General features: G+C 44.9%; 1 long non-coding RNA gene across 3 annotated transcripts in view; it reads left to right on the top strand.

The window, feature by feature from the left end:
• Nucleotides 1-517: 517 nt before the first annotated feature.
• The window catches only part of LOC147758789 (uncharacterized), a 36,435-nt gene continuing 26,095 nt past the window's right edge, over nt 518-10,857 (top strand). The window contains exons 1-3 of one of the 3 annotated variants that reach the window (XR_015318891.1): nt 518-1,532; nt 3,424-3,541; nt 3,683-4,408. This is a non-coding gene — a long non-coding RNA (uncharacterized LOC147758789). Of the gene's footprint in view, nt 3,542-3,682; nt 4,409-10,857 lie in introns of those variants that run through there. The other 2 variants (XR_015318889.1, XR_015318890.1) reach the window with 2 other exon arrangements.

The raw sequence follows: 10,857 nt of genomic DNA, 5'->3' as shown, positions 1-10,857 counted from the left end.
CACTATACGTATACAGTCTCTCTGTGATAGTACTCATTGTCAAGATACAGTGTCGGTGAAGGTACTCGTTTGGTAAACGCTGCAGAAGTGAGTCGCGTCATGTTCGTAGTTCCATCCTAACCGTTATAGCTATTCATGAGAGACGGAATCAAAATGGATTTAAAGTCAAACAGTTAGTGCATTGTTTTTATGTTTCGGCCAGTTGTTCTTAATAAAAAGCATTAACACGGTTCTTTGATGCTGTTAATACAGTTGCGACCAACTTTTGCCGTCATGATGGTCGCCGCCGTTATCTGCATCGACATTTCTTTTGCGCTGTGACGTGCATTTCCTCTATTACACACATGCCTACGCTTCCATTGATCTAATCCATGCAAGGACGCCGATTGACAATAGCCGCAGGCGGCAGTAATTCTGGCGCAAAAGATTATATTATGCATACAACGCAACGTTTTGTTGACGACTGGCCAAATTCAGTGTAAACCTGGCCTATCCTAAAAATGTCCCTACTCGTACTTCTTTTGTGTCTCTTTGTAGTTGGCTGTCACCTGGTTTGCTCAACAACTGGTTGTGATTGCGGAAACCGTCGCTCTCGCCCGTCATATTTTGGGAGTATAGATTAGTCTATTCCAGTTCAAAGAGATGATGTCATCTGTACTGGCCCACGTGCCGTCATTCGACGAAATGGAAACCGAGTCTCATACTCGTTGGTGACTTTATATCGCTCGCAAACGAGACCAAGGCTTCTTGCGGCCTTATTTCTTCTTTCATCGCTTGATTGCTTCATCCAAAATTATATATACATTTTGTAGTAACGGCGGCAGTGGCGTCAGCGGCGATGCTTCGCACCTCGGCGCACTAGCTTAGCTACCTCTGAAAGCGTTTGTGCTGCTGCTGCTGCCGCTGCCGCTGCCGCAACTGCAGCAGTTGTTTTCTTCGTTTGAAATGATTCACGCCTTCCTCCAAGGTAAACCTAGCCGCAACGTTGCAGGCCTGCCAACCATCCAACTTTGCCTATCGACCACTTGGATTTAATCTAAAAATCATCAAATCAACATTAGGTTCAATAACGCTTCTTTCTGAACTCTGTTCTCGCACGCGTCAGCGACAACAACAGCTAGGGTGATGCAGCGATGGTGGTGCGTTCCTCAAAACGTCCAACGTCACTTCAGTGGTAGCCGTTGACGCATGCGACAACAGCGATAACAGCAACAGGCCCCTGATGCGCCGGATGGACCTATCGACGAAGGTACTTGGTTCTTCACTTAGATGATACTAGTTTTGCAGAAACTGTGCCTTCAATAGACATGACAGCATGACTAACTGAGAAGATAAAAAAGACAAAAAAAACATGCTCAACGTGGAAAACAAGGCAATACGTATTTTAGGCCTGTGTTATGTGTGGAGGGACAATAAGACACGGTGAGTGCGAATGCTATGCAGGTGACAACACTTGTCAGTTATTATAAAATTATAACTTTGCTATTACATCTGCCATGTATTGAAGATAAGCTACTGGATGGATACATTGTGTAAGTAATAATGACCTTAAAAGTTACCTCACGTTGAAGGTTTATGTATTTATGGAGTGCTAAGGAAAATAAGTTTTGCAAGCATCAAATAGCAACACTAACGTTTTGAAAGTGGCCGATAAGTGTGCGTTGCAGTGTATGTCCTCTAGCGACTGTAGCTTTACCTCTCGGTATCGCTACGCAATCAGCTGGGTTAATTTTCGGATGGAAAAGATGCTTCTCACAAGATGGATTTCTGGGAGGGGAGAGGGGTGGAGGGTCAATCTCATTATAGTGATAATAATATCCTGCCGCATGTTTTCTTAAAATTGCTATAAATATTTCTATAAATTGCTATAAAATACATGTTGCACATATATTTCACATTGTAACCTACTAAGCAAAGGCTCGGTATAATTCTAGGCACTAATGAGTGGATGCGATTGAGTGCTTTGACCTTAGTTTGTCGGGGGGTGAACGTTAAATACTGTGTTGGGTCGTCGTGGGGCCCATATGAGCAGCGTCGCTTAGGTTACTCACTTTTAAGCGCACTTTTATCATCTAGTATAATCCTAACAGCGGCTTCACGCCGCAACCGCAGATTCAATTAGATCTAGCAGCTAGCGTTTCTTTGAAAAATGTAGCAGTGCCATTTTCATAGGAAACTTATGCTTGCTATGCGAGGGACCAAGCACCATAACTTTACAAACAGTCTTGCAAGGAGTGCGCGCTTCGGAGCGTCGATGTTGACCGCCCGATACAGTAGATTCGAGACGGTGGAGAGACAGACCGTTGATCCGATGGACACTTCCTGAGCCCGCATCGGTAGCAAGCAGCGTTTACTAGGCAACCAGCTTCATATCCACGTACCTACCAATCTGGGGCCTGCCGCCATCCATTACAGCTGAAGAGTGACACGCAGGACTAACTACGGCCTGTTACTGTTAATTCGTTTACTAGCAGGATTTCGTTTCAAGAGAGGAAGTGGTAGCGGTAGCGATCATTTGGCCCAGTTTGTAGCGACAGCCACCCGTAAAATTGTGCTGGTCTTGGTTACCACAATTTAATGTGCGTGGTTTAAGGTAAAACTGTCTAACTAGCAGAGAAGGCATGGCGGCTACTACGACGACACGATACAGGCATAGACACGGAACGAACCACGTCGTCGAGTCAGAGAAAAAAAAGTACAGAGACATTGTAGGTTCACTGCTGATTTTCATCACTCGTATTCTACTTTGACCGTATGTGGCAGTTACATCACTTACTCACCTGGCAAATCACCTTTGGTGATATTTCCGGGGCTAACCGAGTGTCGTATTTTTCCATATAAACATCTAAATATTTATCAAACACAAGCGTTGTTGCGCTTATGTATCAGATACTATATAGAGCCCTTTTATAACACCTGTGCATGGATTTTAAATTTTGTTTTTTCTGCCACAGTCATACTGAGCACCGACAAAGCAAACAGTACACGAGAGAATTGTCCGCTCGCTAAAGCGAATAAGTTTCGTTTCAGAAGACGTTCATTACCAAACATGGCCTCTTGAATATGATTTAAGTATAGTGCCGGACTGCAGATCTGCTCAGTGTCTGTGATGCGATGATCTTCAGCCAGCAACGTCCGATCCTCCTCCCATCGTGAGGACTCTTACATCTATAGGAGGCAGAAACAAAAAACCCACCGAAGTACTAGTCCTCTTTTCAGTGGACAGTGAAGTCAAGATCATCATTATTGAACTACTCAAGCGTATCTTAGAAATCACCGCCTCCAATTCAAACTGTTCAATTTCAACGTGATCGGACCGGACAGGGCCCCCTTCTCTGACTTTATCGGCTCGTCCGCTACGTATCAATGTACTCGATAGTAGTGAATACTAAAGAACTCTGTTCTCCTTTCTTCCCGGTGTAGGTGTCATCATCGTAGCCAGAGGCCGGCGGGCCGAGGCCGCATCAGTTGTTGTCGTCGCATCAGCTACAGCCGTAATCACAGGTCCGTTAGTCGGTGCACCAAGTGACAACACACAGAGGTAAAGTCTACCATGATACACTCGCGCTGTACTTTTTCCTCGATATAAATCAACTTTTGCTTTTCTTTTTCAACTTTTTTTTTTTTCTTGTTTTTTTCTCACAACACGGTCCGGTGCTGGTAAACGAAATTCTGCAAAAAGCTACGGGAAATGATCAGAGTGGGAGGCTGATAATTCGTTCGAACGTGGCCAGGATGAGCGTCGTGCCATATATCTAGAGTACATGTTTTGTGTGTGTATCTGTTTTTCGAAAAAAAACGTACGCAGTTAACTGTGGTAAAGTCATAAAGGTATTTATAATGCGTTGGTCATTATGACCTAAAGTGTAGCTTTATAGCTTTCGAAGAAGCTTTTGGCTCAGAAACATCTGAGAGTAAGTGTACGATGCCGAAAGGGAATGAAGCTCAATTGCCTTAAAATTTGGAAGTCAGCTTAGTGGTCCGTAGAACTGAACCCTGCAATGGACATTTCTCTTTCTTCTTATTCGTATCCTCGACTGTCTCTTAGGGAATCTTTTTTCGTTCTGATTCAATCTAGATACAATTAATTTTATTGGAAGGCAATCGGGTGACGTTATAACGCTAGTTCCGAAGGTAAAAGTCAAAGCATTCATTTTAGCTATTGAAAGCAATCGTTTGAGTACTTCTATAACTGTCTGAACAACATACGCCATGCTCGCTCAGAAGTTGCTATCGTAAAGGGGTGAAAGTCGTTTTCCCGGATCACAAAATATGTCGTAGTCACCTTCTGCGTGCGTTACGTAGGTATATTGTACAGCAAATGATAAACTAACAGCGCTCCTCGAATGTTTTAATAAAGAACACTGCGAGTATAATAAAAACGCACATGACCGGTGAATATCTTAAAGATGACAATTTATTGTTTAACCCTAGCTATTGTACCGCCACTAATTATAGTGGAAACGCTAAAGCGAACCAAAATAATATTCCTTGTCTTCGCACCGCTCTCTTTTCGGAGAGGGACGGGGGCGGTCGCGCGGTAACGAACCCAGTGATGTCTGTGATGTGTTGGTTGGCTGGTTACTGTTTAGACTGTTTGTGTTTGTGTTTGAGGAGATCCTCGTAACGGGGCTAGTTAGCCTCTAAGTAAGAAGGGTTGGGTTATCGTCGTAGCTATTGCCTCCGGGTTAGTAAGCACTAGAACAGTGCAGAAGCAGCTGTTGTTGCAGTAGCGGCAGCGGTGATGTCTACAGCCTCCGTTGCTCCGCCGACTTCACATTAGCAGTCAAAGCGATTGCAAAAGATGAGAATGAGTTTAGTCGAATATCCAACCAGCCAGACGGGTTTGCAGGCAGTATAGCGCGGGCAAATCGTGTGGTTCGGGAGCTCTCTGCGGTTGCTCCCGGTCAAGTGGGCGTCCCTTGCACACCCAACGAGGCGCAAATCCTCGTTAAGTCGTTCCTTCGCTGGTTCACCCGCTCTATCCATGTTTCTCCCTGTTTCACTCCCCTAATTAACAAAAAAACACCACGCATACGCTAATCGCCCGGTGCGTCCACCCACTCAGCAAAGCAGTCACCCATTGAGGAACATAACGCGGCCATCGAGGCTCGATAAGCATGCAGAAACACATATGCAGGGACAAAAGCTACCCGTGGAGCAACGCGCTGGGCGAGAGAGCACGATTGTATAGCTGCGCGATAAACAGTCGGCAAGGTAGGTAAAGGCGGTCGGTCGGGCGGGCGAATATGTCCGTGTTTATATACACACACACATATGTATGGAAAAATACACGAATGGTGATAATTAGAAATAGCACCAGTTCAATCAGTAACCGACAAAGAGAAGTTCTAGTAGAGTAATACCTGTAATGTTGGGTAGTTCTTTGTATGTTGCGCGCGGCGTTGAATTACGGAAAGGACAACGAACGAGCGAACTGTGACGGGGCAGTAACGGTACTGGTGTATCTATACGAGGACTATGGATTGCCAGCTACAATCAGAGAGCTATTCACACAGACAAATAGTTAGACATGCGTAGTTGATTACACAGACGCACATTCATACGCGCCCAAAGTGAATCTGAAGAAAGGAAATCAATCGAAGTTTGAATCGTCGGGATGAATCCGCAGCTAACCCCAGTGGACGTAACTGTCAGCATATGAACTCGCGTACCAATGTGCTTATGCCTGTGTAGCGAACGAGCTCGCTGAAGTCATTAGGGTCCGCGAGGCGCAGATGATCCTCATTATGAAGGCGCTTAAAACAGGCAAGCCACAACATACGCTACTAAATATGGGACAACAGCCATCCCAAGGATAAAAACAGTCGATATTAATTGTTATTACTGTTGTAATAACAAAACGTGAATTTACTTAAGCCGAACTTCTGTCGTCGAGTCAACTGAGTTATTTCTGCAATAGCAGATTATCTCATTTGGATGAAAGGTAGAAAAGTGCACTAAGGAATAGTAAAAATGGGTATTATTATTATTATGACTTTATTGTTGTTGTTATTATTATTCAGTTATGTTTCACCTGAAAATCTCAACAGAAACGACCTCAGCAGACGCCACAGCATCTGAAGAGCAAAACAGCGTTCCGTCCGACGTAATATCTAGCTATGTGTGCACGATCTGCGGATGACGAAACCGCTGCCGCCGCCGCCGCCGCCGCCGCCGCCGCTGCTGCTGCTGCTGCTGTCGTCATGTTCAAATGCAGAAAAAGAAAGAAAGAAACTTTAAAACGCCTTTTTTGTCACTTGAGAGGGCGAAAGAGACCGCTGTGCTTGTCGCCTCGCGTCTGCTCTGTTCCGTTTGCGGATTCTCTGCTCGGTCGCACCGTCGATGCTGCCGCAGTCAGTGACCGCTGTGATTGTTGCGCTGCCATTCAGCGACATCATCCATTTCATCATCAACAGAAATCTCATCATTATCGTCGTCATAATCCGTGGCCACTATAGCAATAACCTCATCTCGACGGAATCATTGGTTCACTGTACGATCGTGCATATTATTATTGTTATTACGATTATTGCTATTATTAAACCTTACATTCATTTCGTATTTCGCTCGTCGGTCGACTAGTTGAATTGTGCGTGTATGATATCTTTGAAAGGCGGTACGTTCTATGAATGTTATCCATTTACCTGATGCTGTCCATCCGCCAAACTGGACACATTCTGTCGGCCGTCATCTGTGTCTGCCGACGCCGCTCCTGCGACCCAGCAACGCTATTGGCGCTTATACGATCTAGCGCGCGATAGAATCAACAACAGCAGCAGCAGCAGTAGCAGCTTAAAAAAAATAAGCGTTGCAACGACGCCAAACAGCGGCAGTAGCAGGCGTAAGATGACGAACAAAAATTAGAAACGCCCTCGCACAACGCCGAAGTAGAACTGCACATTGATAGAACGCTGGCAGTAATGTCTAGGCGCTTCGAATGCTAAACTAGCGATAATATACTACTACAACCGCTCTAGATGCATATAAAAGCTACGCGAGTTTACAAACATTGCTGCTGCTGCCGCCTGCGTTGCGGCGCCAAGCGAGCGAAGTCTATGAAGTGTCATCGTTTTCGGCGACGCCAGCTTTTCTGGGACTGCAGGAAGCTTTGTCGAGGCAACCTGTAATAGATATACGTGTATTTATACACAATACACATATAGACACATGATATCTATGCGTGTCTATAGAAAAAAAAAAAACGAATGAAATCACTTAGACCGTGATTGTGTAATTCTGGGACTAAGCAAAGGAGGCAGTAGCAACAGGGAGCCTGAAAGGTGAATGTGTCTATGTATCAGACGGAGCGGTCTAGAAATGATATATACAATGACACTGTACACGACGGCGTATTTGTTGTTCCTTTTGAGTTCGACCAACACCGCTTGCATTACTTCGACGGTGCTATAAGTGACACCGCTGGCTGGCCCTCTCTGGCCGGTTGAAGGGTCGGGCCCAGCAGTTAATGTTGACGAAATGAAATTGAATCCCGTACGCCAGCCTTCGTTCGCCACCTCGCAAGTGACGTCGCGCCAAACACGATGACGCTGACGGAGGAGGAGCAGCAGAAGGAGGAGGAGGAGGAGGGGGAGGGGAGGGGAGGGGAGGGGAGGGGGAGGAGGCACTATCGTTACCATCATCACCAGCAGGCGGAAAACTGCCGACTTACGTGTTAAACGTCCCACGCGATAGCTACGCAACAAAGACAGCACAGCATTAACTCGATACTGGGGTGCAGAAGTAGGAATCGTAATGGTAAAATGCGGGGCGACCCTGGAAGCGGCAGGGGCGACCACGACGGATTACAGTGGCCAGCTAATTGTGGTCAAGTCGAAGTCAACGTAACCGCGAACGCAAAACGCAGTGTCTATCGAATTGTATACGGCTTAACATGTACGGGACTCAGGCAGATTAAGGCCATATCTATACAGCTCAATAAAAGGGTGATGAAATCAGAAGGAAAAAGAAAAGGGAATGATGCTAACGACGCGGTCTCCGTTGACGTTTGTTGATCTAAACCAATGACCTAGCGCTGCTGAGTTAGTCATTAATATGAATATCTAAAAAATCATAGTAATACCATTTGTAAATGTGTAGGCACAAATACATAACTTACCGAAATGACCCATGATAATCGGCAATCTGCCTTTTTTATACGAATAAAACAATATAATAGAGTTAAGTAATGCCGTCGATTATGATTAGTTGACCTCAATTTCGATTTCAGACTGGCCTTGGCAAATCTCGCTTGCGTGCTTTGGTGTATATGGTGCCAGCGTGTATTCCAACAAGATTAGGCTCTTTTTGCGCGGAAAACGCTGTCCTTGTTTGGGTGTTTCGTCTCATTGTAGCCAATTTTTAGCGTGGTGGTGGTGTCAGTTTGCTTGCAATTGTTTCTCAGATAGCCAAGGACGTCAATACGATTACCACATATATATATATATATTGACAAAAACCAAGCCTAAAGTTCGTTTTTGCAGGAACAGGTTTTATTTTCACGCTTAGTGCTTGGAACTTTGTAGAGAGAAATGATTTAGTTGCGGGAAGTTAATAACAAAATGATCTCAAAGCTGCTATTATCACCGAAATGAATATTATATATAAGTAATGGACAAATAACGAACAGTCGCCGTACCGCTGTTGTTGTCGATACTCTTCCGTTCGCATGAACCGTTGCTTAAGTAGCATCAGCAGCGTCGTGATCGTCATCCTTCACCAGTTTCCATATGCTTGAACGTACACATCAGTAGCCCGTACAATACCTATAGTTGACTATAACCAAACATATCAAACGGAGATGAAACGAAGGAGGCGGATGAGTCGAAGGCCGTTCTAGTTGCTTGGTTAGACAGGCAGACAAATAGACAATTGGGGGGGACATGTGCGGGCTAACGGTAGCCCCCAGATGCCGCCATTGGCACCGCCAGTAGTGGCAGTAATACCAGTAGCCGTAGTCAGTAGCACTAGAAGGATGGTGGGGCACGCCACCAGCTTCTGTTTGATGTTTGCTGAGCGACGAAGAGCAGCAACGCGGCGGAGGAGGCGGCGGCGGCGGCGGCGGCGACGACGACGACGACGACGACGGATCGAAACAAATGATAGAAGCAGAGATGGCACAGAACTGGTTGGGGGTGATGTGTCGTTTGGCGCCGGGGTGGTATCATCGTACGAGGAAATGGGTCCGTCAGACTGGGAGAATATTGCCGTAGAAACTGTGGCTGCGACGGTAACAGAACTGTGAGTGACTCTTACGGTTTCGAGCAGTGAGAGAAAAAACGAGCTGGAGCAGAAGTCGCCGCTGAATCGACTGATCACTTCTGAAACATGTGGAATGTTTATATTTGAATAGCAGAAGCGACTGCTGCCGCCAGGCGATAACTTTTGTATCACACCTTAAGTAAACGCAGGTATGTACGCTTCGTATAATTTGACCTGACTCTCCAAAGCAGTGGACGACATTTAGCGTTTGCTGAATGTTTAGTATGTGTAAGTATAGTGCTGACTTGGTTAGGAAAGCTTCGTTAGGAAAACAGGAGAAGGTTTTTCGCTCACTACTTGTCGCCTTGCTCTACACCATATATATATATATATATATATATATATATCTTGAAAATTACCGGACTTTAATTGTGGAGTGGTGTTTTTAATTACAAGCAATCTACTTATTGGATGAAATTCGCGTAACAGTAAAGTTGGCCCTATGTATAACCGTATCAAAAAGTATTATTCTTAGTCATAACAAGCTAATCTGCGTATCTTGCACCGCTACATGTAGGAATGCCCGTATAAAGAGCAATGCAGCGCGAATCCAGTACGAAAATTAATTCGACTTCAGCTGAGCTTCGCCCCATCGGTATCGACCAAGCTGGTTTGTCTCCTGTTAGACACGACAGGACAACGGTAAAAAGCCTCACAAGGCAAGCGGTCGGTTACATCGAGTTAACGTGTAATCAACAATTATGGATTGATCATGCTCGAATCAAGCATATATAGATCCATCAATGGCGTTCTCACCACCCCAACGCCATGAGTGTGGTTAGCGAATCAGAGTATCGTAAGCGGAGGAAAAAGCCGCAGTTTTGAAAGTGAAAGCGATAACACGACAGTGCAGTCGGGCGCTATGGGCCGGTTGAGCGCTTGGCCCGGTGCTTTTACGAACAATGCCGAAGTACCCATGGAAACAGGCGTATACATAGAAATCCCAGACGTTTTCGTTTGCATTTGATCTAAATATACGACGCTGGCTTAGAGAACAGTTAGTTATGTCTGTATTAGCTTTGAGCAGTATGAGGGGCTATAATATTCATAGTGTCCGTAGTACGAAATTGTCGTGGAAATAGGCTACCAGACAATGTTCAAGTATGGTGTGACGACGTCATCTATCTTGTAACGTATTTATAATCATACGCATCTCCTCCGCCAAAGGTAGCGCAACAACTGGTTGAAAAGGCTTCAATATAGTGAACTACAAAATATGATCCAAGGCTAAAATTATAAAAGATTACCACTTTTAAAGTATTTGAGGCAATTTGTGCAGAAACCGAAGAATGAAGATTACTTAACTACTTGTGCCAGTGAAGCTAATACATGACCTCGTTCTTCTGGGGCGCGCAATAATAGTAATAGCATTATCTGACATAGTTTCGCTAACTTCATCCAACTTATGCATCGTTCACCCGTGTCCAGCTAGGGAAAATTGTCCCACAATATCGTATCGATCATTTCAATTACTCATTGACCCTACAAATTTCGGACAATCGGATCGTGCGAATAAATGAGGTGTTCCTTATAATCGAAACTTATAGAATCTTTTCTTAAGTGTGATGTACCGATCAGCCGTCACGTCAGACTTAG

This window comes from Varroa destructor, unplaced genomic scaffold (genome assembly GCF_002443255.2).
Source record: "Varroa destructor unplaced genomic scaffold, Vdes_3.0 BEIS01000001.1, whole genome shotgun sequence".
NCBI classification, from domain to species: Eukaryota; Metazoa; Arthropoda; class Arachnida; order Mesostigmata; family Varroidae; genus Varroa; species Varroa destructor.
Note: the sequence above shows the minus strand (reverse complement) of the source record. Positions and strands in the feature narration are given on the sequence as shown.